Source organism: Bufo gargarizans, chromosome 4 (genome assembly GCF_014858855.1).
Source record: "Bufo gargarizans isolate SCDJY-AF-19 chromosome 4, ASM1485885v1, whole genome shotgun sequence".
NCBI lineage: Eukaryota > Metazoa > Chordata > Amphibia > Anura > Bufonidae > Bufo > Bufo gargarizans.
The window spans coordinates 101,973,626-101,999,483 of NC_058083.1; the positions used below are offsets into that span (position 1 = coordinate 101,973,626).

The 25,858-nt window shown below is 46.6% G+C and overlaps 1 protein-coding gene across 5 annotated transcripts in view; it reads left to right on the forward strand.

Moving 5' to 3' along the window:
• PIK3CB (phosphatidylinositol-4,5-bisphosphate 3-kinase catalytic subunit beta) overlaps positions 1 to 25,858 on the forward strand; it is a 142,505-nt gene that overhangs the window by 30,890 nt on the left and 85,757 nt on the right. For all 5 annotated transcript variants that reach the window (XM_044289238.1, XM_044289237.1, XM_044289241.1 and 2 more), the window contains one exon: positions 17,106 to 17,221. The gene's annotated coding sequence lies outside the window, so the exon portion shown is untranslated. The remainder of the gene's footprint in view (positions 1 to 17,105; positions 17,222 to 25,858) is intronic.

Genomic DNA, 25,858 nt, shown 5'->3' on the forward strand with positions numbered 1-25,858 from the left:
ACAACTGAAAATATCTCATATTCTAGGTTCTTCAAAGTAGCCACATTTTGCTTTGATTACTGCTTTGCACACTCTTGGCATTCTCTTGATGAGCTTCAAGAGGTAGTCACCTGAAATGTTTTTCACTTCACAGGTGTGCCCTGTCAGGTTTAATAAGTGGGATTTCTTGCCTTATAAATGGGGTTGGGACCATCAATTGCGTTGTAGAGAAGTCTGGTGGATACACAGCTGATAGTCCTACTGAATAGACTGTTAGAATATGTATTATGGCAAGAAAAACGCAGCTAAGTAAAGAAAAACGAGTGGCCATTATTACTTTAAGAAATGAAGGTCAGTCAGTCCGAAAAGTTGGGAAAATTTTGAACGTATCCCCAAGTGCAGTCACAAAAACCATCAAGCGCTACAAAGAAACTGGCTCACATGCGGACCGACTCCAAGAGTCACCTCTGCTGCGGAGGATAAGTTCATCCGAGTCACCAGCCTCAGAAATCGCAGGTTAACAGCAGCTCAGATTAGAGACCAGGTCAATGCCACACAGAGTTCTAGCAGCAGACACATCTCTAGAACAACTGTTAAGAGGAGACTGTGTGAATCAGGCCTTCATGGTAGAATATCTGCTAGGAAACCACTGCTAAGGGCAGGCAACAAGCAGAAGAGACTTGTTTGGTGTAAAGAACACAAGGAATGGACATTAGACCAGTGGAAATCTGTGCTTTGGTCTGATGAGTCCAAATTTGAGATCTTTGGTTCCAACCACCGTGTCTTTGTGCAACGCAGAAAAGGTGAACGGATGGACTCTACATGCCTGGTTCCTACCGTGAAGCATGGAGGAGGAGGTGTGATGGTGTGGGGGTGCTTTGCTGGTGACACTGTTGGGATTTATTCAAAATTGAAGGCATACTGAACCAGCACGGCTACCACAGCATCTTGCTGTTTGCGTTTAGTTGGACCATCATTTATTTTTCAAAAGGACAATGACCCCAAACACACCTCCAGGCTGTGTAAGGGCTATTTGACCATGAAGGAGAGTGATGGGGTGCTGCGCCAGATGACCTGGCCTCCACAGTCACCGGACCTGAACCCAATCGAGATGGTTTGGGGTGAGCTGGACCACAGAGTGAAGGCAAAGGGGCCAACAAGTGCTAAGCATCTCTGGGAACTCCTTCAAGACTGTTGGAAGACCATTTCAGGTGACTACCTCTTGAAGCTCATCAAGAGAATGCCAAGAGTGTGCAAAGCAGTAATCAAAGCAAAAGGTGGCTACTTTGAAGAACCTAGAATATGACATATTTTCAGTTGTTTCACACTTTTTTGTTATGTATATAATTCCACATGTGTTAATTCATAGTTTTGATGCCTTCAGTGTGAATCTACAATTTTCATAGTCATGAAAATAAAGAAAACTCTTTGAATGAGAAGGTATGTCCAAACTTTTGGTCTCTATTGATGTGGGCTGTGCCATCAGATGTGCAGATATGATATGCAACGAGATCATATGTGGACCACAAAAACTGATACGGTTGTGTGAATGACCCCTTTGAGGGGTTGTCCAGCTTCTATGACCTGGACAGCGCTGTAATTAACATAAAAATGGCACTGGCCTGCTTACCGCTGCTCTGTTTTAGTACCAAGGGTCTGGTCCTGTTCCTGCAGGTCCTCAGTGTGTAAACTTCCATACAGGTTCACGTGTGCTTCTGCAGCCAGTCACTGGCTCCAGTGGTAACATGTCCCCAAATGGCACATGAGCCAGCACTCGTGTGCCGCTCGGGGCTGCAGCAAGCCAAGTGAACCCGTCCAACTGGCGCTGGAACAGAGTGCTGAGAGTATAGTCTTCTTCCCACAGGTCCTCAGTGTGTAAACTTCCATGCAGGTTCACATGCATCGCTGCAGCCAGTCACTGGCTCCAGTGGTAACATGCCTCCAAATGGCACATGAGCCAGCACTCGCGTGCCGCTCGGGGCTGCAGAGGTATATTTTTCATGCCTCCGATTTATTGCAGTATGTTCTGCAGCTGAGACATATCCGCACATCTGAATGGGGTTGTTTCTGCGGCACGTACAGAGTTTTCCAAAAAACCCACATGAATGGGATAGTTGCTAAATGTTCGGCAACAAATTTGCCAACGAGATTATCACCTTTCTGCAGACTCCTCAGTCTGAGCCATCAGCAGGCCGCCTTCTCCTAATCGTCAGCATTATTGGCTGAGGAATAGGGGTAGGACATCAATATCTGATCGGTGGGGGTCTGACTCCCATCATCCCTTCTAATCAGCTTTTTGAAAAGGCTGTTGCACTCTGGTGAGCTGTGGTGGTCTTTCCAAGGCCTGTCACGTTCATCGGTCACATGGCCTAGGCGCAGTCACTATACAATGCAAGCAGCGTTCGGGTGTCCGCCTGCTGAGCGGAGCGGAGGACAGACTGATGCATTCTGAGCGGATCCGCATCCACTCAGAATGCATTAGGGCTGGACGGATCAGTTCGGAGCCACTTGTGAGAGCCTTCAAACGGAACTAACAAGCGGAGTCCCGAACGCTAGTGTGAAAGTAGCCTAAGTACATATTACTAGCTTTTCTCCATGTTAGATATCTTGTACTAAATATAAGATTAATCTGAATCGTGTTCCTTGGTATTGCCCTTTGGACCGTTATTCTCTTCTTATAGGCCTATTGTCACTTGGAGTCCATTTTCCAATGTTCAGGGGGCATCTACCGTAAAAATTATGCATGAAAGGGGAACAAACGGTGAGGGTTGTGCCAAATGTATTTTTGACCTACACCCTGTAAGTGCATGAAAGAAAACCATGAAGTGACATAAGGAAGAGAAGCGAGTCCACTATGTATGATGTGCACCAGGAAGCTCAGCCTTGTATTCGTCGTCCAGGGGCTATTTTTCATGTTATCAGCATTTTTAGCACATCCAGTTTCTGATGACGTTTAGATTTTACAGTTTCCTAAATTCTGAATGGAAAGCTGAAGACTGAACTGCTTCCTGTGAGATGGCCCAGATTTCCATACCATATAAAGTGCGTGACATTGTATAGCAGCTGCCTGGAACTTCCTACCCTCTCACGTTCTCCGTGGCAGACGGGCCTCAGACTTGCTATGCTTTGCCCTGTCTTGTGTTTTCCGGCTATTAATTTTTTCACATTCTTGCCATTTTGAAATTTTGAATTACCTGTTAATCAGTTTCGCATTAAAAGAATACTTTTTTCGCTTAATTATTTATAGTGGTGATGACACTACCCGGTGATGTCACTATTGATGAAGTCATCTGAGGTGTTGTTAATGGCTGGCGTCCTTTAGGGCACTAGCAGGTGTGATAACTTCGTAATAAGCAATGTTGGTGACATTTTTCTTGATATGTCCCCTTTATAGCTTGAGAACGTTTAGGGGACTGAGCTGTGCCTAGGCCACATGACAGATGAACGTGTCATCACATGGCCTAGGCAAGGGTGTTAGAAGGCCACAGGAGCGCCGGTGTCTTCTCAAACAGCTGATCGGCGGGGGTCCCGAGTGTCGGACCCTCACCAATCAGATACTCATGACCTATCCTGAGGATACAGTAGGTCATCAATGTTGAAATCTCTGAAAACCCCTTTAAGGCAGATGGGATCTTCCAGCAAGACAATGCAACATGATGATGTCACACTAGAAATGTCCGACATAGGGTGGAAAAGCATGACCAAGACTTCCAAGCATTACTCTGGCTCCCTAATTCCCCAGACCTGAACCCAGTTGTGTATCTGTGGGGCCACCTCGATCGTTATGTTCACTCTATAGGTCCTCTCCCACGCCCCATCCACCAGCTGTGGGGTGGACTGCAGTCAGCATGGCTCCAGATACTGGTGACCACCTACCAGAGCCTTACTGAGTCACTCCCAGTCCATCTGGCTGCTGTCCGTGCTGCACACGGCGGTTTCTCTGGATATTAGTTGGTAGGACACCACTGTATCGGCACCTTCTAGGAGTTTGCCGTACATACCTCAGCAGGCACATGTACTGGCTGTGCAGATCCACATGGCAAAACTAAGCAACAGATTGTCCGGAGACCAAAGCGGCTTCAATAAAATTCCGGACATATAATGTGACCTTTTGTTTCTCGATGGTTACAGTAAGTAGGTCACTAGACTAATGCTGACACACTGTAAGCTGCAAAGTCTTGGTCTGCACACGACCATCCAGACAAGATTGGCCGCTCAATGCTAATTTAATGATCCGCACAAGCTGCGGATCACTCAGAAAGCCAAACCAGCTGGCAGCGCGGCTCCGACACGTGGGAAAATATGATAGTGGCACAAGCTGCGCTCTGTAAATGTTTGTCTTAGTGTATTGAAAACTGTAATTTATTTATTAAAATTAAATTCATCCCCACTTTTACCCAGAAGAAAAATAAATAAAAAATAAACCTCGTAGGCATTACGTCCAAAAAAGCCTGTACTATTAAAATTTACAAATATTTATCCCATCTAAAAAGTGATCAAAAAGTTATGCACAGTCCAAAATAGTGTCAATAAAAACTAGATTGTCCTACAAAAAATGAGCCCCCACACAGCTCCATAGAAATAACTATAAAAAAGGTATGTAAATATAATAATGAAAATTATTTTTATTTTTTTTATTCAACTTTATAAATGTGGTATCATTGAAACCTTACTGACCCAGAAAATAAAGGCCATAAAAACAAAACCCGAAAAACTTCTTCTTTTTTTTTTTTTCCAAATCCACACCATTTGAAATTATTTTTTTTCCCCAGCTTCCCACTACATTCTATGCAATATTAAATGGTGCTATTAGAAATCACAACTTGTCCCACAAAAAAAAAATAAAAAAAAATGGCTATGTGAATGGAAAAATAAAAAAGTTATGGCTCGGGAAAGGAAAAATACAAAATTTTTTTGAACTTCTGTCTCTTTTATATAGGTAGCGTTAAAATAGTTCCGAAAATAGAATTAAAGGTCTTTTTTCCGGGAGTTTTTTTTACTGATGACCTATCCTCAGGATAATTCATCGGTATGTTATCGATGGGGGTCAGCTGCTTGAGAAGGCACCTACGCTCCTGTGAGTGCCGCTGCATTTTCACAGCTCACCCAGGACAGCGCCGTACATTGTATAGCGGATGTGCTTGGTATCGCAGCTCCATTCACTTAAATGGTTCTGAGCGCGATGCCAAGCACAGCCGCTATACAATGTACGGCGCTGTGCTTGGTGAGCAGGGAGAAGGCAGCAACGCTCACAGAAATGCCGGTGCCTTCTCAAACAGCTGATCGGTAGGGGTTCCGGGTGTGGGACCGCCACTGATCAGATACTGATAAACTATCCTGAGGCTAGGTCATCAGTATCAAAATCTTGGAAAACCCCTTTAAGACTGGGCTGAACGCTTTCCTGTAGTCGAGGCTTTGCTTTTGGCTGGTGTAGTTTACTAGCACAAGGCCTGGACACAGACGTGCCGTACTTATTGATCATTCCACAAGTCTATAGGGAGCTGTGGGATAGAAGCGATTCTGATCGATGCCGTGTGCCAGGTAATGGAGCGGAAGATGTTCCACACATCAGCTGGTTATTATCCAGGAATGAGCGGTGAAATGCTCTGCGGAGCCCCAGGAACGAGGAGGTCATTAGAGAAAGCCTCCGCGCTTATGTTGCACAGCCATTAAGAAACAATTAGGGGGATTTCAGTTAATGGTGGGCTAGAAAGCTGCTTTGTGCTGACTCGCTGAATGTCACATTGTGGATTTTGTGATGTTTGTGCATTTTTCTTCTAGATTGCACACCGCTGTATACAGAGAAAAATATACGAGAAAATCTAGTGTGCTGCAATAAGAATAGAGCTCTGTGGGAGAGGGGCAGGCAGACAGGAGAAATCCGCAATGGGAATGAGGGGTCACACCCACGTTTAACTGTCCCGGCAGAGAACAGTCTGCCAGAGCTCACCGGATCCAGCCATCGCCGGACCCCATCGACTATAATGGAATCCGGCAGGGATTTGGCCACTTTCTGGCATAAGAGCCAGTTTTCTGCTGGACAAAATCTGTTGCATGCAATGGTATTTGTCTGTCCGAAAGTCAGCATTTTGCTGGAAAGAGTCCTGATCGCATTAAGGCCTCATGCACACGAACATATTTTCTTTCCGTGTCCGTTCAGGTTTTTTTGCACACCGTATACGGACCCATTCATTTCAATGGGTCTGCAAAAAAAAAACTGAAGTTACTCCGTGTGTGTTCCGTTTCCATATGTCTGTATTTCCGTTCCACAAAAAAATAGAACATGTCCTATTATTGTCCGCATTACAGACAAGGATAGTACTGTTCTATGAAGGGCCAGCTGTTCCGTTCCGCAAACACGGAATGCACACGGACGTCATCCGTATTTTTTTTGCAGATTCGTTTTTTGCGGACCGCAAAATACATACGGTCGTGTGAATGAGGCCTAAGAGGCACATGCCGTTTCCTAAATTTTTTGCATTTTTGGCTATCTGTGCGCATGAACGGAAATCAGTTTTTTGTGTACATGTTTAAATGAGTCCGGCAGCAGAGGTCAGGCCTGCAGTCCATCTCCTCCTGCCCACTTTTTGGAAAAGCGGTGAGGGTGTTGTAAAAATATATATATATTTTTTTTTTTATCACACATTTTGTCGCAACTTGGCACTTGTGGCAAACTGCAACTTTTCTACTCCAGAAAACTGGTGCAGAACTATAGTAAATGACCCTCCAGGTGTGCTTGGAAGGCAGTGATACTGAAAACTGATACGATATCACTTGGTGACTCTGATCTCTCTTAAAGGGATTGTTCAGCTCTAGGATAAAAAGGTTGTCTTCTCGTCCAGACAGCGCCATTCCTGCCATAGCTTGTGATTGTTTTCAGTGGGACACTGCGTCACAGTTCATGTGGCGGAGGATTTTTGCCGTGCGGTTTTGAAGACTGCACCAAGAAAGTACTGGTCCGTTCTTGGTGCGGTCCATTCGGTAGAGCTAAACCTAGAGGCAGTCCGCATGACAACCCACAGCGTTGTTCCTGCTAAACCTAGAGCTAGTCCGCACGAAAAATACAGCGTTGTTCCTGCTCCTAGAGGCTCCGTTCTCCCACCTTTGTCGCCTCCCTCCAAGTCCTGATTGACAGGGCCAGGCAGCATTCGCATCTGTCTGCCAGCCCTGTGCTCTGGTGAAATCTCGGCGCAAGCGCGGTGAGGAAGCTGGCAGCCTGCGAGCGTCTGTCCCTCACCGCGCCTGCGCCGAATACTGAACGGCGCAAGATTTCACCAGATCACAGGGCTGGCAGACAGATGCGAGCGCTGCCTGGCCCTGTCAATCAGGACTTGGAGGGAGGCGACAAAGGTGGGTGAACAGAGCCTATAGGAGCAGGAACAACGCCCCCCCCCCCCCCCCCTTCCCGAGGCTAATTAGCATAATATAAAAGTTAGATTTCTGGAGTAACGGGGGCATAGATAAAAGTAGGATTAGGCTAGTTAGGTTTAGCTGACATTAGCACATTGCTAATGTCAGCTAGATTAATAGGGTTAAATCTGGTGACAGAAACCCTTTAATATGATTTTTTTTAAATTGTTCACAGTTTGCTGTTAAATGCTGTGTGGTTTTTGGGGAAATGCGGACGTGATTCTAGACCACAGAGGGCACTATCTATTGCACTTGTCACACTGTTCCTGTCTGCCTTCACAGGACACTGCACAAAAAGAAAAACTGACTGTGGTCAAAGATTTTTCTATACATGACCTTAAAGAACCCTGTGTAGTGGATCTTTTTTTTTGTTTTGTTTTGTTTTTTTCCTCTTTCTTTTCGCTGTAAATTTTTTTTTTTCATGGTAGGGCCTCTTCAAGCATTTCTGTCATATCCACCAGCATTTCAGGCCTAACCACCAGATATGCTTTTAAAGGGATTTTCCCAGTTCAGAATTTTGATGTCTTATGTTCAGGGTAGGAATATTTAATGCGAAGGGCAGTAACATAAATAAAACATAACCTTTTATTGGAAATCGCGTAAAGAGTAGCCCCTACAAGCACTGACAAAAAAATAGGCAAAAAAAAAAAAAACCACATACTGCGCCCTTGGGACCTAACCTAGGTCTCCGGGCGCTAGACATGGAGCCCAACAAAAGGCCACAACTGGAAACAATTAGCCAAAATTTAGCTACATTCACACGTCAGTATTTTTCTATATCCCGAATTTCGGTCCGTTTTTTGCGGCTCTGTTGTTCCTGAAAATATTTCCGTATGTCATCCGTTTTTTGCGGATCCGCAAAAAACGGAAACATGTATAAATTTCACAAAGCAAATAAAGTTGTTTTGGATTTCTATGGAAATTTTTTTTAAAAAAAAAGTGAATAAGTGATTTATGTGGGCAGGATTTAATTTCCAGGAACGGATTCCGCATAAAACGGATGACATACGTAATGACATACGAATGTCTTCAGTTTTTTGCGGAACCATTGACTTTGTATTGTACCAGGATCTGATTTTTGCGGAAAAGAATAGGACAAGTTTTATATTTAATCGGACATGCGGAACGGAACAACGGAAACTGACAGCACACATTGTGTTGTCTGTTTTTTTTTCCAGGACCCATTGAAAATGAATGGGTCCAGATCTGGTCCTGATCTGTTCTGCAAAAAACGGAACAGATCAGGAAAGAAAAAACTGACGTGTGAATGGACCCTAAGGGTGACTGGCTGTAACACCCGTCGTTACAGATGTTATACAAATAGAGAGAAGATTATCCAAATTACACCGTAATGGTGACCTGCTGGTAACACCTATAAACACAGACGTTATGAAAGTCAAGATCTATATGGGTGGATCTTACCAGTCAGGCTGAATGCTCTCACGTGGAAATGTAGAGGCAACTTGATTGTACTCGTTTGTCTCGGTGTAGGTCACGAACCGGGGCCGGGCAGCGGGAAAGATTACTATCCCTGATGTGCCCTACTTGGACTATGCTGTCCCTAGTTTCCTCCTAACACGGAATCATCGCCCTGAAAAGGGTGGCCCCGTCGGGAACCTACCCCTGAGCTAACGGCCCTAGAGTACCCCAAAAAAAGGGCGTGCTGAGGATGATTACCGCAAGACTCGGCCAATTGGCACCAGAGTACCTCTTAAGATGACTTTGAAATCTTGTTGAAATTTGAGAAGTTCCCACAGTAAAAGACAGTTACAAACGCGTTTCATCAATTAGAATAAGCCCCACGACTCATCATGGGACACAGGGCTGAGAGAACTGGTGAGGAACGATACAGGTGACTATGCTCACCGGGTTCCTAGTGGGAGCAAGAAGGGAAGGGGGGACCAGTCAGGGTCCAAAATAGGGCTGCACGATAAATCGAAAAAATAATAGAATCGCGACAATCGGCAAATGCGATATGGCGATTTGGCCGACCCGAAAATGTCGCGATTATATATAAAGGGGCCCTGCGCACATAACTGCCTTTTGCATATAAAGTGTTTTACTAGTGTGTGTGTGTGGGTGAAACAATCTCTCTCCTAACAGGTCCGGCCTCTGTACTCACTATGAATGCAATGCTCTGCAGCGAGGTGGCCGGCGCGTGACTGACGTCATTTAGATTTAGTAACGCTCCTCCCACTTCAGGAAGCAGGAGCGTTACTAAGTGACGTCAGTCACGAGCCGGCCGGCCACCTCGCTGCCGCTCGCTGCAGAGCATTGCATTCATAGTGAGTACAGAGGCCGAACCTGTTAGGAGAGAGATTGTTTCACACACACTAGTAAAACGCTTTACACGCAAAAGGCAGTTATGTGCCCAGTTTAGGACACATGAGGGGGACCAGCATAAGATGCTATATGTCTTAAGCTGGCCCCCCTCATGGCCCTATGTGTCCTCCACACATCCCCTATAAAAGTGCCATCCACAGGTCCCCCATAAGTGTCATCCACAGATCCCCTCACAACACGGCGTCATCCACAGATCCCCCACAACTCGGCGTCATCCACAGATCCCCCACAACTCGGCGTCATCCACAGATCCCCCACAACTCGGCGTCATCCACAGATCCCCCACAACTCGGCGTCATCCACAGATCCCCCACAACTCGGCGTCATCCACAGATCCCCCACAACTCGGCGTCATCCACAGATCCCCCACAACTCGGCGTCATCCACAGATCCCCCACAACTCGGCGTCATCCACAGATCCCCCACAACTCGGCGTCATCCACAGATCCCCCACAACTCGGCGTCATCCACAGATCCCCCACAACTCGGCGTCATCCACAGATCCCCCACAACTCGGCGTCATCCACAGATCCCCCACAACTCGGCGTCATCCACAGATCCCCCACAACTCGGCGTCATCCACAGATCCCCCACAACTCGGCGTCATCCACAGATCCCCCACAACTCGGCGTCATCCACAGATCCCCCACAACTCGGCGTCATCCACAGATCCCCCACAACTCGGCGTCATCCACAGATCCCCCACAACTCGGCGTCATCCACAGATCCCCCACAACTCGGCGTCATCCACAGATCCCCCACAACTCGGCGTCATCCACAGATCCCCCACAACTCGGCGTCATCCACAGATCCCCCACAACTCGGCGTCATCCACAGATCCCCCACAACTCGGCGTCATCCACAGATCCCCCACAACTCGGCGTCATCCACAGATCCCCCACAACTCGGCGTCATCCACAGATCCCCCACAACTCGGCGTCATCCACAGATCCCCCACAACTCGGCGTCATCCACAGATCCCCCACAACTCGGCGTCATCCACAGATCCCCCACAACTCGGCGTCATCCACAGATCCCCCACAACTCGGCGTCATCCACAGATCCCCCACAACTCGGCGTCATCCACAGATCCCCCACAACTCGGCGTCATCCACAGATCCCCCACAACTCGGCGTCATCCACAGATCCCCCACAACTCGGCGTCATCCACAGATCCCCCACAACTCGGCGTCATCCACAGATCCCCCACAACTCGGCGTCATCCACAGATCCCCCACAACTCGGCGTCATCCACAGATCCCCCACAACTCGGCGTCATCCACAGATCCCCACAACTCGGCGTCATCCACAGATCCCCCACAACTCGGCGTCATCCACAGATCCCCCACAACTCGGCGTCATCCACAGATCCCCCACAACTCGGCGTCATCCACAGATCCCCCACAACTCGGCGTCATCCACAGATCCCCCACAACTCGGCGTCATCCACAGATCCCCCACAACTCGGCGTCATCCACAGATCCCCCACAACTCGGCGTCATCCACAGATCCCCCACAACTCGGCGTCATCCACAGATCCCCCACAACTCGGCGTCATCCACAGATCCCCCACAACTCGGCGTCATCCACAGATCCCCCACAACTCGGCGTCATCCACAGATCCCCCACAACTCGGCGTCATCCACAGATCCCCCACAACTCGGCGTCATCCACAGATCCCCCACAACTCGGCGTCATCCACAGATCCCCCACAACTCGGCGTCATCCACAGATCCCCCACAACTCGGCGTCATCCACAGATCCCCCACAACTATGCGTCATCCACAGATCCCCCACAACTATGCGTCATCCACAGATCCCCCACAACTCGGCGTCATCCACAGATCCCCCACAACTATGTCATACCCAGCCGCGTCAGCGGCTCATATGGGAAAATCCAAGCAAATAGACCTCTAGCACAATTCCTTTAAAATATCGCATCGCATATCGTTATCGCAATTTTTAGGGCCCTAATCGCAATCACACAAAATTCCCATATCGTGCAGCCCTAGTCCAAAATGTATAAACTATCTAGTTGCCTAGAGTAATCAAAGTGAAGATAACCAGTATGGTACTTACATATATTGATCTGGAGGCAAGCGTATGGCTGGGCTCCAGTCCGCAGAGGCGCCCAACAAAAGTTGTGTCCCTGCAGGGCTTGGTGGTATGGCAGCGGTGAGCGTGCTTACCACGTGTGTTTTGAAAGGCTAGCGGGGCCGAGCACATACACACTAACGTCAGTGCGCCGTGACGTATGCCCGTGCCTGCAGGAAGGAAAATCTGCGCATGCGCTGCATATATAGTGAGTAGATTCTATGCACCACTATCGGGGGGCGCGGATTGCGGGGATGTGTGAGAGAGGAGGGTATGTAGAGCCATGAAATAGGTGTGCACAGCTCCCCACCTCCACCTATATACAGAATAAGGGGTCCAAATATAGAGTCAGGGTCCCCTAATATATTAAGGGCATGCAAGGGGGACTTTATAGGTATGATCCCTGACTGCTGACAAGGATTAAAGTACGTGCCAAATGCTAAAGAAAAGGTAAGAGAACACAGGGTGTAGAATAATACAGAAGGGTACATATACAACATAAGGCCTCTTTCACACTTGCATTGTCTGGATCCGGCGTGTACTCCACTTGCCGGAATTACACGCCGGATCCGGAAAAACGCAAGTGAACTGTAAGCATTTGAAGACTGATCTGTCTTCAAAATGCGTTCAGTGTTGCTATGGCAGCCAGGACGCTATTAAAGTCCTGGTTGCCATAGTAGTAGTGGGGAGCGGGGGAGCAGTATACTTGCCATGTGATCACGTCATCCATGCGCGTGGGGCGCCCTGACGTCACTCTGGAGCGCCCCGGGAGCCGCACGGACGGTAAGTATGCTGCTCCCCCGCTCCCCGCTACACTTTACCATGGCTGCCAGGACTTTAGCGTCCCGGCAGCCATGGTAACCATTCAGAAAAAGCTAAACGTCGGATCCGGCAATGCGCCGAAACAACGTTTAGCTTATGGCCGGATCCGGATTAATGCCTTTCAATGGGCATTAATTCCGGATCCGGCCTTGCGGCAAGTCTTCAGGATTTTTGGCCGGAACAAAAAGCGTAGCATGCTGCGGTATTTTCTCCGGCCAAAAAACGTTCCGGTCCGGAACTGAAGACATCCTGATGCATCCTAAACGGATTTCTCTCCATTCAGAATGCATTAGGATAAAACTGATCAGGATTCTTCCGGCATAGAGCCCCGACGACGGAACTCTATGCCGGAAGAAAAGAACGCATTACAAGAATGACATAAATAACATAAAGGAATGTAACACCTTCAGCAAAATAGTGAAAGTGAAACATTATAGCCAGGGGATAAAGAAGGGGGGTTGATGACAAATTAAGCCGGGCCCATCTAGATGAAACAACCAAAGTTATATTGTTCGTTGAGGCCAGAGGGGCTGGAGGTAATCAGTTTAAAGATCCACCAGCATTCCGTTCTGCAAAATGCGCTTGTCCCAATCACCCCCTCGCTGTGATCTCCCAACATGTTCGATCCTTTTGAACTTAATGGCTCACACCCATCCATCATGGGTGGTCTGTACGTGTCTGGTCTCCGGTGAGTCCTTTTTGTTACGGATGTCACTCAAATGTTCACCCATGCATTTGCGGAATTCCCTGGGGGTCTTTCCAACATATCGCATGCCGCACTCACAGGTTATCAGATATATTATGCCCGTGGTGCGGCAATTGATTAAATCCCGTATATAGTGCGCATATCCCGTGGATGTGTCACTAAAGGATTTGCCACAGAAACTACAGTTACCACACCTGAAACAACAGCCCTTGACTGTTTTTTCCAGCCATGATCGTGGTTTCATGGGTGGCTGTGAACAAGGTGATCCTTCAAATTGGCACCCCTCCTATATGTCAATGATGGTTGGGGCTGAGTACCTCCACTAGATCCGGATCCATCAACAGGATCTACCAGTAGTGGCCTATGATGTCCCTCACTTCAGATGCTGTTGAGTCAAAAGAGCCTATGACCCGTGGGATTTTATGTGTGTCTGTCACAGGCCGAGTCACAAGGTTATCTTCAGGTCAGGCTATCCTTGTCAGGTCATTGAGGGTCCCAAACTCAGCAGCCCACTGATTAACTGTGTGAAAGGGCCGCAGCTCCCATGTAAGCAGTGAGAAATCTTCTTTAACAAAACTACCAGAATAAAATGTGAGAACTGTTCTTTAAGATCCGTGTTATGCGCTGGGATGTGGTTTCCTGGATTTATAGGCCTAAATCCATGAAATCTGATGACCACGTGCCCCTTCTATGTTCTTTATGTCATACCCACAGGTAAGGTTCACTGATTCTCAGCCACCGCACTCTTCATAAACTTCGACTGGGGCGTAACTAAAAATGACAGGTCCCATAACAAATTTTTGAAGGGGTCCCCCAGCTATTTCTCCACATTCCCCTCTTCCCTTGCAACCCCCACTCCTGCGGCTAGTCAAGATCGCTCATGCTAGCCATGCAACCTCCCTCCCACTTGGTCATATAACACATATGAATATGAAATAACCAGAAGGGTTGGGTTTTTTGCAAATCTGCGGTTATGGCAACCTGCAAATCACACTGTGTGACATTGACCCCATCCATTTCTATGGCTGCACTGCGATCCTTGGTCGTGTCGCACCCAATATCCCAGCCTAACACACCTGAACATTGCACTAAACAGAACTGTATTGTGCACTGCCATACATCAGTATTGTAGGCTGGGGATCGGCAACCTTCAGCTCTGCAGCTGCTGTGACATTACAACTCCCAGCACGCACACTAAGGCTACTTTCACACTAGCGTTCAGAGCGGATCCGTTCTGAACGGATCCGCTCATATAAATCAGACGGTGGCTCCGTTCAGAACGGATCCGTCTGCATTATATTGTCAAAAAAGTGTGAAATTAGCCTGAACGGATCCGTCCAGACTTTTACATTGAAAGTCAATGGGGGACGGATCCGTTTGAAGATTGAGCCATATTGTGTCATCTTAAAACGGATCCGTCCCCATTGACTTACATTGTAAGTCTGGACGGATCCGCACGGCCAGGCGGACACCCGAACGCTGCAAGCAGCGTTCAGGTGTCCGCCTGCTGAGCGGAGCGGAGGCTGAACGCCGCCAGACTGATGCATTCTGAGCGGATCCGCGTCCACTCAGAATGCATTAGGGCTGGACGGAAGCGTTCGGGTCCGCTTGTGAGCCCCTTCAAACGGAGCTCACAAGCGGACAGCCGAACGCTAGTGTGAAAGTAGCCTTAATCGGCTGTTCTTGTAATGATAGCTTCTAGGAGTTGTACTTTCAAAACAGCTGGAGTGCAGGAGGTTGCTGATCCCTGATCATGGCCGTCTGAACTCCAGGTCCCCCACATATCATCACGATGAAATGAGCTCCACATTCTTCCAAGTCATGCACCCAGATTTTTTGGGTTTATCCATAAGACGGCTGTGCCGATCACTGCATCTTCTCTTAAAGAGGACCTGTCACCGCTCCTGACATGCCTGATTTAATGGTTTCATGCATTCCCCATGTAGTAGTAATTCTGGAGCCTCTATTCTGATGTCTGTATGTTGTGCCATTCTTTTATTCAACTAGAAGTTATGAATGAACTGCTAGCAGTCTGCAGTAAGGGTACAGAGGGGAGGTAACCAGTTGGGGGGTGTCTTTGCACAGACTCGCTCTATCCAATCAGTGCTGCCATTCTCAGACTGTACAGGTACACGCCCCCAACTGGTTACCGCCCCTCTGTCCCCTTACTGCATTTTGGATGCTGAACTCACAGGAGCATCATGGCCCCTTCAGTGTGATGACTGTCGGGGGCACTGGAACCCCACTTTTCAAGCAATTACAGCCTAAATTACAGCGGAAGTTGATATGCTGCATGGGCAACAAGATGATAAGTTAAGGGACACAGCAACTTAGAGGAAGTGGGGAAAGCAGGAGATGTTGCCCGCAGTCCTATGTAACACCACAGATAACACTGCACAGATAGTATTATATGTTACCTGTCAGGGTGAAGACTTCTCACTCTGGGGACATGGCCTCCTGTGACTGCTCCAGCACCTTTACAAGCTGTACTTCTGAGTATAGGGGATAACTTAAAATGATTTACTAAGATTTTAATACTGATGAGCTATCCAATTGATAGGTCATCAGTATCTGACCGGTGGGGGTCTTACACCTTGGAGCCCCACTGATCAGCTGTTTGAGAAGGCACCGGTGCTCCTTTGAGTCCCACGGCCTTCTCCCTGCTCACCAAACACAGCGCTGTAGATTGTATAGCGGCTGTGCTGGGTATCATGCTCAGCCCCATTCACTTCTATGGGACTAAGCCGTGCCTAGGCTATGTGACTGATGAACGTGTCGTCACTGGCCTGGGAGAAGCTGAGAGAAGGCCGTGGTGCTACTGCAAGCTCACCTGCCTTCTCGAGCAGCTGATGGGCAGGGGTGTTGGACCCCAAATGATCAGATACTGATGACCTAACTTGAGGATAGGTCTTCAGTATTAAAATCTTGGAAAATCCCTCTAATGTAATAAGAATACCCCTTTAACTTCCTCCTTTGTTTGTAGTTTTAGCATGACAATCAGCCTTGCTTGACTTTCTCAGTCAAGGCCATTCACTCCATCTGATTCAATCTGAGAGGCAAACTAGAATTGGGTTTATTATCTATATAGACGTTTTTTTCTCTCTGTGCTGACTGCTACAGAAGGACAATTTTTTTGTATTTGTCTATGGCATTGTACTGCCGAAATGAAAAGGAAAAACCAGCAAAAAATTATAAAAACTACAGGATTTTTCGTTCTATAAGACGCACCTAGGTTTTAGAGGAGGAAAATAACAAAACATTTTTTTCATTTTTTTTTCATCAGACCTCGGATCAGACCTCCAATGGTAATTAAACCACAGCTCATACCCCCAAAAAAACTTAAGATCAGAATCAGACCTCAGATCAGGCAAAAAAAAATATCAACTCGCCTCTCCTGTTCCAGATGCCGCTGCTCCTGAAATCCAACAATTTTCTGCTGCGTTCTATTGTGACCCGATGTAGCACAGCGTGCATCGCCTGCAGGGGAAGGCTAGAGAGTGCAGTATTCACTGCTTCTTGGTCCTACTGTACTAATGAGCGCTCCCGTAATGGAAGCGCTCATTAGTATTTGCCCTATAAGACACACTGACATTTTCCCCCCACTTTTGGGGTGGAAAAAGTGCATCTTATATGGTGAAAATAGGGTATTTGTTTTCTATGAATATTGAGTTTTATTTGAAATAAGAAAAAAAATAAAAAAACAACCCTTTCTGACAAAATGCATTTACATGTTTGTTTTCCTTCTATACAGATCCCTGTATCTGGAGCGGAGCTGGCTGCTATGCTTAGCTGACCACAAGACATGTTGAGTAGAATGGACACCAGATGCAATATGTCCTGAAGAGAAGCCAGAAACAAATGCAAACTGTAAGTCTGATTAAAGATTGGTATTCTGATAAAGGGGTTTCCCTTCATCTCCTTCTGTTTTGTCTCATCATCTCTGAGTCCCAGGAGCTCAACCATGTCCCTTCTACTTACCATCCTGTGTCTGGCTGTAAGACAACTGGCTTTAGCAGCATCCTCATCCTTTGGCCTTCGAATGAGGACTGAACTGCAGTAACCTGGCACAGCCATTGTGCTTTCAGTTCTACAAACGGTTGATTGGGGGTATGGGTTGTTGTTGGACCCCTACTGATCTGATATTAATGACCCATCTTAAGGACAGGTCCTCAACATCTACTCCCAGAAAAGCCCTTTAATACTTAGGCTACATTCACATGAAGGTATCTATTTTGTAGTCTGCAAATTGCGGATTCAGTCCATGTGCGTCCTAAACTTTTTCTCTGGCCCCATTGTAAAATGCCTATCCTTGTCAGTACAACAGACAAGAATAGGACATGTCCTATCATTTGGGTCATGGTCGTAAAGATGTGGACTGCACACGGATGACATCCTTGTGCTGTTTGCATTTTTTTGCGGCCCCATAAATATGATTGGGGCTGCGTGTGACCCGCAAAAAAATGTGGATTGTGCGTGGACTTAAAATACAGTTGTGTGAATGCTCCCTTTTTTACATGGGTGGTTTCTTGAAGACAAACCCTCTACATATTGAAGTCGGCATAGCATTCGGCGTATGGCTAGATAACAGCCGCTGAAAATGTATTTTTACATGCTATCCTTTCAATTGAATAGCCATCTATGTAATACATGGACAGGCTGGGTGCGCTGGAGCGTCACTGCATTGTGGCATTGTATTATGTTGTGTTATATAGGATTGTAGTGTAGGTAATGTCATTGCCTAAATATGACAGAACCTTTGCTACTTATTAGGATGCATCTAGGGGTTTATATGCTTTTCCTTTGCTTATTCTGATCTACACTGCAAGCAGCACTGAAGACCTTCTCAGGTCTTACGCACTCATCCATTCCCTGCTGCCTGGTGTTAGTTTATAGGAATGTGCTCCAGAATCCAGAACACTTTGTTACAAGGTAACAGGTTAAGGAATGTTCTCATAAATCACTCCGTGTGATTCTAGTTCCAGCATCGAAATTAGGTTAAAAGTCTTGTCCACATTTCTTGTTTTGATGATGTCATGAAGTTATTTCTCATTTTGGAAAGTAAAAAAAGCTTAGGAGCAGCAACAGCATGCTGAAATGCCAGGTCCATGCACCCCCATTGAGAAACATTTGATACACCTTTAAAAAAAATATAGTGACAACAGGACTTCATCCAAGTCTACCCTCCTCTCTGTAGTCACAGTAGGACGTGATCCAAGCCTACCCGCCTCTCTGTAGTCACAGCATGACTTCATCCAAGCCTACCCTCCTCTATGTTGTCACAGCATGTCTTCATCCAAGCCTACCCGCCTCTCTGTAGTCACAGCAGGACGTGATCCAAGCCTACCCTCCTCTATGTTGTCACAGCATGTCTTCATCCAAGCCTACCCGCCTCTCTGTAGTCACAGCAGGACTTCATCCAAGCCTACCCGCCTCTCTGTAGTCACAGCAGGACTTCATCCAAGCCTACCCGCCTCTCTGTAGTCACAGCAGGACTTCATCCAAGCCTACTTGTCTCTCTGTAGTCACAGCAGGACTTCATCCAAGCCTACCCTCCTCAGGACTTCATCCAAGCCTACTTTTCTCTTCGCCGAGATCCCGCGCCTGTGCACTCATTCCGTCGGCCGGCGCATGCGCACTGCGATGCCCATTCCTTGTACGGCATCACAGTAATTAATGCGCATGCGCCGATGGACCGCCTCCTTTGTGGTGTTTTCACGCCGTTAGCCGGCGCATGCACATTAACTACTGTGATGCCGTATGACTGGGTGCGCAGGCGCGGGATCTCGGCGAAACAAGAAGTAGATGGGCGGGCAGAGGGAAAGAATGGGCGGGGGGAAGCGACGATAAGGCTGAGCTAGCTGGGCACCTACGAAGGTAACACCGCCTCTGGGCACTTGCTCATTTGCATATGCTACGAAGATGTTTTTAGCCTGTTTTATAAGTCCAGGATTGCTTATAAAGGTAACGTTTTTATTAAATGTAAGGCAGCTAGAAAGCTATGGGAAGGGTTAAAAAGGTAAAACTTTGATGACAGACTCCCTTTAACAGTAAGGTTTGCCTTGAAACACTTTTTGACGTATTAGAATATGTGATCAGTGGGGGTCTGTGGCCTGTGGTCACCACTATTGGGTAAAAAGTGTCTCCTGTCTGACTCTTCCATTCACTATAATGGGGCTGTAATGCACAGAAGCATCTTGAAACCAGACGATTAAGGGGAATATAGCTTAGAGGCGTGCTATTCCTTCTTCTAGTGATAAATGGGGGTCATGGGTCCTACATTGATCTTCTGATATGTCTCAGTGACTTTAAATGAGGATTAAATCATAGACATCAACATCCAAATTCTTTTATATGTCTTTTGGTTTATTCTGTGCTTTTTAGCTACTGTATATTGTATAGGTTGGTTAAAGGGTTTCTACCACTTAGGCGTCACATATTTAGCTGTCAGACACTAGCGATCCGCTAGTGTCTGCTCTGGCCAACCATCCTAATATAATTGCTTTTGGGACGGTGGTTTGGCTAAAAAAACTACTTTTATTAATATGCTAATGAGCCTCTAGGTGCTATGGGGGCGTCATTAGCACCTAGAGGCTCCGTCTACCTTTAGAAACTGCCGCCCCCAGCGCGTCCCTCCAGCCCGCCCATCTCCTCCTGAATGCGATCCTCGTATGTATTCTGCGCATGCGCAGTGAATGTCTGACCGCTTCCCTGCTCAGACATCTCCACTGCGCCTGTTCCTCGGAGCACTATGGCGTCATCGCGCAGGCGCAGTGGAGATGTCTGAGCAAGGAAGCGGTCAGACATTCACTGCGCATGCGCAGAATACATACGAGGATCGCATTCAGGAGGAGATGGGCGGGCTGGAGGGACGCGCTGGGGGCGGCAGTTTCTAAAGGTAGACGGAGCCTCTAGGTGCTAATGACGCCCCCATAGCACCTAGAGGCTCATTAGCATATTAATAAAAGTAGTTTTTTTAGCCAAACCACCGCCCCAAAAGCAATTATATTAGGATGGTTGGCCAGAGCAGACACTAGCGGATCGCTAGTGTCTGACAGCCAAATATGTGACACCTAAGTGGTAGAAACCCTTTAAAGGTTTAGTATACCTGCACAGGTCGGTAGCATTTGTCATAGGACATGTTTAAAATGCATGTCCCATCAAGCTTCAGTGTCGCCTGTCTTTGTGCATGCTTGGCAGGGTAATGGTTAGCTTTGGCACATGTGCAGTTCACAAATAAGATACTGATTGGACTGGATGGATGGTCAGGCGAGTGGTGACGTCATTGTCACTGCTGTAAACCAGAGGCTCTGACCTGATTATCTTGCATGGGGCATCCATCCTGTAGGAACAGGATATGTAGTGCCGTAGGTGGGCTCAGTACCAGAAGCTTCCCACACCTCCACATCCGCCTATACAAAAAAATTCATGGGCAAACAGCCAAAGGGTAAAGCTAGTCTCGGGCAAGAGATGCAAAGACTGTGTTATGACGGGAGCCAGCAGGGGGCCCCATTTTAATTCCATAATAACCAATTAGCGGCTAGTAAAACATTATGACTCTGCAGACGCCTTTTAAATATGCAGCGTCTGAGTAAGTATACTGTCATGAAGTGAGTAAGAAAGGTTTGACGTACAGAGCTCTATTACATAAGATCACGGTATATTCCAGGTACAATATGTTTGTACGTCTGTTTTGCTTCCTCTTGGCTCCTAGAGGTAGGCAGTGTAATTCTGGTTTGTGAGTCTGATTCAATGACCTAACTCGGAAAAAATAACTTAGAAACAATATTTAGCAGTAATCCATTTCTTTGTTTCAGCAAATGGAACTCGGTAAAATGTAGTATTTACCTTTGATACATTCCCATGGCAGTGGCAGCTCCTAACTACTTTAATTTTCACTATAGGCCGCCATATGTATGAACATGTATATGCCAAGGTTTACATGTCCGCCAGTTCCTTTCCTCCAGTTCAGCTTGATACTTTACAGCAGTCTGCCTGACTCTTTCTTCAGCTAGTGATTGACGGCCTTCCCTCCTCCTGTGTACAGCCAAGTCTATCAATCACTAGCTGTAGGGGGGCTATAAATGCGCAATTCTGCTCCACATCTCCCTGTAATATAGCGCAGCAAATAATAGGTGACGGATCTTATTTTAAAGGTTTTGATCGATGAAGGGGGGGGGGGGGTCTGAGGGCTGGGACCACTACTGATTGCCAAAACGAGGAGAGAGAAGAGCTCACGTATCACTCTCTCGTCTCACTCAATAGAAAGTCTATCAGCCTGTGTGGATTACGTCTCATGCAGCAATGAGAGAGAGGGTGATGTGAGATCTTCTCTCTCCCCGTTTTTGGCGATCAGTGGAGGCCTCAGCACTCAAACCCCCATAGAGCCAAACTTTTGATATGTGGCTGTCACATATTAAACGTTTTTTGAAAGTTCAGTTGCAAAAAGAAGCAATACTCGCCCCTTTTTTTTCCCTCTGCTTCTTCCAGTGCTTTCTGTCTGCAGCGGTGACATTTCATGAACATACAGTCAGGTCCATAAATATTGGGACATGGACACAATTCTAACATTTTTGGCTCTATACACCACCACAATGGATTTGACATGAAACGAACAAGATGTGCTTTACCTGCAGACTGTCAGCTTTAATTTGAGGGCATTTACATCCAAATCAGGTGAACGGTGTAGGAATTGCAACAGTTTGCATATGTGCCTCCCACTTGTTAAGGGACCAAAAGTAATCGGACAATTGGCTTCTCAGCTGTTCCATGGCCAGGTGTGTGTTATTCCCTCATTATCCTAATTACAATGAGCAGATAAAAGGTCCAGAGTTCATTCCGAGTGTGCTATTTGCATTTGGAATCTGTTGCGGTCAACTCTCAAGATGAGATCCAAAGAGCTGTCACTATCAGTGAAGCAAGCCATCATTAGGCTGAAAAGAACAAAACAAACCCATCAGAGAGATAGCAAAAACATTAGGCGTGGCCAAAACAACTGTTTGGAACATCCTTAAAAAGAAGGAACGCACCGGTGAGCTCAGCAACACCAAAAGACCCGGAAGACCACGGAAAACAACTGTGGTGGATGACCAAATAATTATTTCCCTGGTGAAGAAAACACCCTTCACAACAGTTGGCCAGATCAAGAACACTCTCCAGGAGGTAAGTGTATGTGTGTCAAAGTCAACAATCAAGAGAAAACTTCACCAGAGTGAATGCAGAGGGTTCACCACAAGATGTAAACCATTGGTGAGCCTCAAAAACAGGAAGGCCAGATTAGAGTTTGCCAAACAACATCTAAAAAAGCCTTCACAGTTCTGGAACAACATCCTATGGACAGATGAGACCAAGATCAACTTGTACCAGAGTGATGGGAAGAGAAGAGCATGGAGAAGGAAAGGCACTGCTCATGATCCTAAGCATACCACCTCATCAGTGAAGCATGGTGGTGATAGTGTCATGGCGTGGGCATGTATGGCTGCCAATGGAACTGGTTCTCTTGTATTTATTGATGATGTGACTGCTGACAAAAGCAGCAGGATGAATTCTGAAGTGTTTCGGGCAATATTATCTGTTCCTATTTAGCCAAATGCTTCAGTACTCATTGGACAGCGCTTCACAGTGCAGATGGACAATGACCCAAAGCATACTGCAAAAGCAACCAAAGAGTTTTTTAAGGGAAAGAAGTGGAATGTTATGCAATGGCCAAGTCAATCACCTGACCTGAATCCGATTGAGCATGCATTTCACTTGCTGAAGACAAAACTGAAGGGAAAATGCCCCAAGAACAAGCAGGAACTGAAGACAGTTGCAGTAGAGGCCTGGCAGAGCATCACCAGGGATGAAACCCAGCGTCTGGTGTTGTGTAGGCGTTCCAGACTTCAGGCTGTAATTGACTGCAAAGGATTTGCAACTAAGAATTAAAAAGTGAAAGTTTGATTTATGATTATTATTCTGTCCCATTACTTTTGGTCCCTTAACAAGTGGGAGGCACATATGCAAACTGTTGTAATTCCTACACTGTTCACCTGATTTGGATGTAAATACCCACAAATTAAAGCTGACAGTCTGCAGGTAAAGCACATCTTGTTTGTTTCATTTCAAATCCATTGTGGTGGTGTATAGAGCCAAAAATGTTAGAATTGTGTCAATGTCCTAATATTTATGGACCTAACTGTAGGTTGCCATGCAGTCAGTCACTGGCCCCAGCAGTATGTGGAACGTCACTGCTGCAGCCAGGAAAACGAACAGCAGTGGAGATGACTGGAGAGCAGCGCTGGAAGAAGCAGAGGAAAAAAGGGGGTGAGTATTGATTATTTTGTTATTTTCAACCACTTTCAGGGTCTGCCCGAGTTTCTTTTTAACTTTGACAACCCCTATAGTTGGCTGCCAGTGCTTGTGAATACTTTTGTAGACAGGCCTCTGGAAATCACACGTTCTTCTAGGAGGGAGAGAAAGAAGTTCTAGAACTGCCGTCGGTGCCCTCCAGTAGTCAGCCGGTGCTGTAGCCATGGAAAGTCCACAGACAGGCTCCCTTCAAGTAGATTCACAAAACCGGCAAGTGATATTGATTTATGCCATGCTTTTTTTTTTTTTTTTTATCGGATAATTTTTATTAAACAGTTGTTCGCTTGTTTTTCTTAAAAAAAAAAAAAAAAAAACAGAATACAAGCAACCAGATGTACTGCCTGGTAGGATTGACCCTTCTGATTAAGATGATACCTGACTTTTGAAAATCAGTTGTAGCATTGCCGAGAAAATAGACTTTTATTCTTTAAAGAGTAACTAAACTTTTGAATAAAATTTTTATATGATGCCCTAAAAAAACATTTTCCAATATACTGTATTTTTCGCCCTATAGGACGCACCGGCCCTTAAGACACACTTAGGTTTTAGAGGAGGTCAATAAGAAAAAAAATATTTTTCATTAAACCTCAGATCAGCAATCAGACCTCAGCTCACAGCCCCAATCAGATCCCCAATGTTAATAAGATCTCAGATCAGACCCCAATGTGAATGACCCCCAATCAGATCTCAGATCAGAGCCCAATAAAAAGACACCACAATCAGACCTCAGATGAGACCCCCATGCCTCCATATCAGCCCCCAGCCATAGGTACTCAGCCCCCAGCCATAGGTACTCAGCCCCCAGCCATAATTCAGCCTCAGATCACAAAATGAAAGACCCACTAACCTCTCCTGCTTCTGGACGCCTCTGCTCCTCACATCGCGATCCTCTGCCGCCTTCTGTCGGGTGCTGTGCTAACTGACGCGCACAGCTTGTGGTCACAGAGCGCCCTCACGCTGTGCGCAGCCTTCACAGCCGAGGACCAGGAAGTGGTGAGTACAGAGCCTTCACCGCTTCCTGGTCCTCCGGTACTAACCATAATAGAAGCACTCATTTGTGTTCGCACCATAAGACGCAGGTGCGTATGGGGTGAAAAAGACGGTACTTATTATTTTTCTTAGTGTTTTACCTCCCTAAAGTGCACTATTTACTGTGCACTTAAAACTCAGTTATCGGTACACCGCTGGCAGCTCAGCGGAGTACGGACTGTGAAATTTATGAATGGGCAGCAGCAGCGCAGAGAGTACGGGCAAGGAGCGCACATTGCTGCTCCTGCCCATGCTCCCCGGAGGATTACTAACTCCTGGCATACGACGTTTAGTGCAAAGCTTGATTATTATAGATTCCCTTTAAGTAAACACAGGGTAATAACAGACTACATAACATTACCATTAATATGAGAGCAGAAACAAGAGCTTTGTAACCGGCCACACTGTATGAGAGGCGTCCAGTACCCTCTACCCTTGTGCCTATTTGGTTTCCTATGAACATTTTAGCATTTCTCTTTCCATGTATTTGGTATAATACCATCACTTTCAGCTAGAGTTGTGTGGTACCAGTGCGCACGGTTCTGCTCGGACCGCATCTGTCTTATGTAAAGGGACACGCACGGATAAGTGGTTAATGATGAGCTCAAGTGTTTTCTACTTCAGATACATGTGGAGCGTCACCGCATGTATGTTAGGTCTGCCTTCTGCTAGTCATTGTAGTGCACTGTGATGTATTCAGGCCCCGTCGATATCAATAGCAGCCGCATACAACTCTTGTATTGATGTCTATGAGGCCAGAATTTTATTAAAACCCCTATATGTATAAGTAATTTAATGTAATGCCTGGGCATTAATTACCCTAGGTTTCAAGTGAGGCTGAATTGGCAGTGTCCTCCAGACATCCTTACATATTATGGCTTTATATCTTAGGTTAGCTTCAGACTAGCGCTAGTGATCCAGCAGGCTCTTCTGGCAGGGAACAGACGGACCTTCCTGCATTGCCCCATGTCTCATGCCCCATGTGTGAATAAACCTTGTTGGATTGGAGATGCTGCCATCACTTTCTTTTTGGTTACTATCCTCAGGATAGGTCATCAATATCAGATCGGCGGGAGTCTGAAACTCGGCACCCCCATCGATCAGCTGTATAAGGAGACCGCGTGCGCAGTG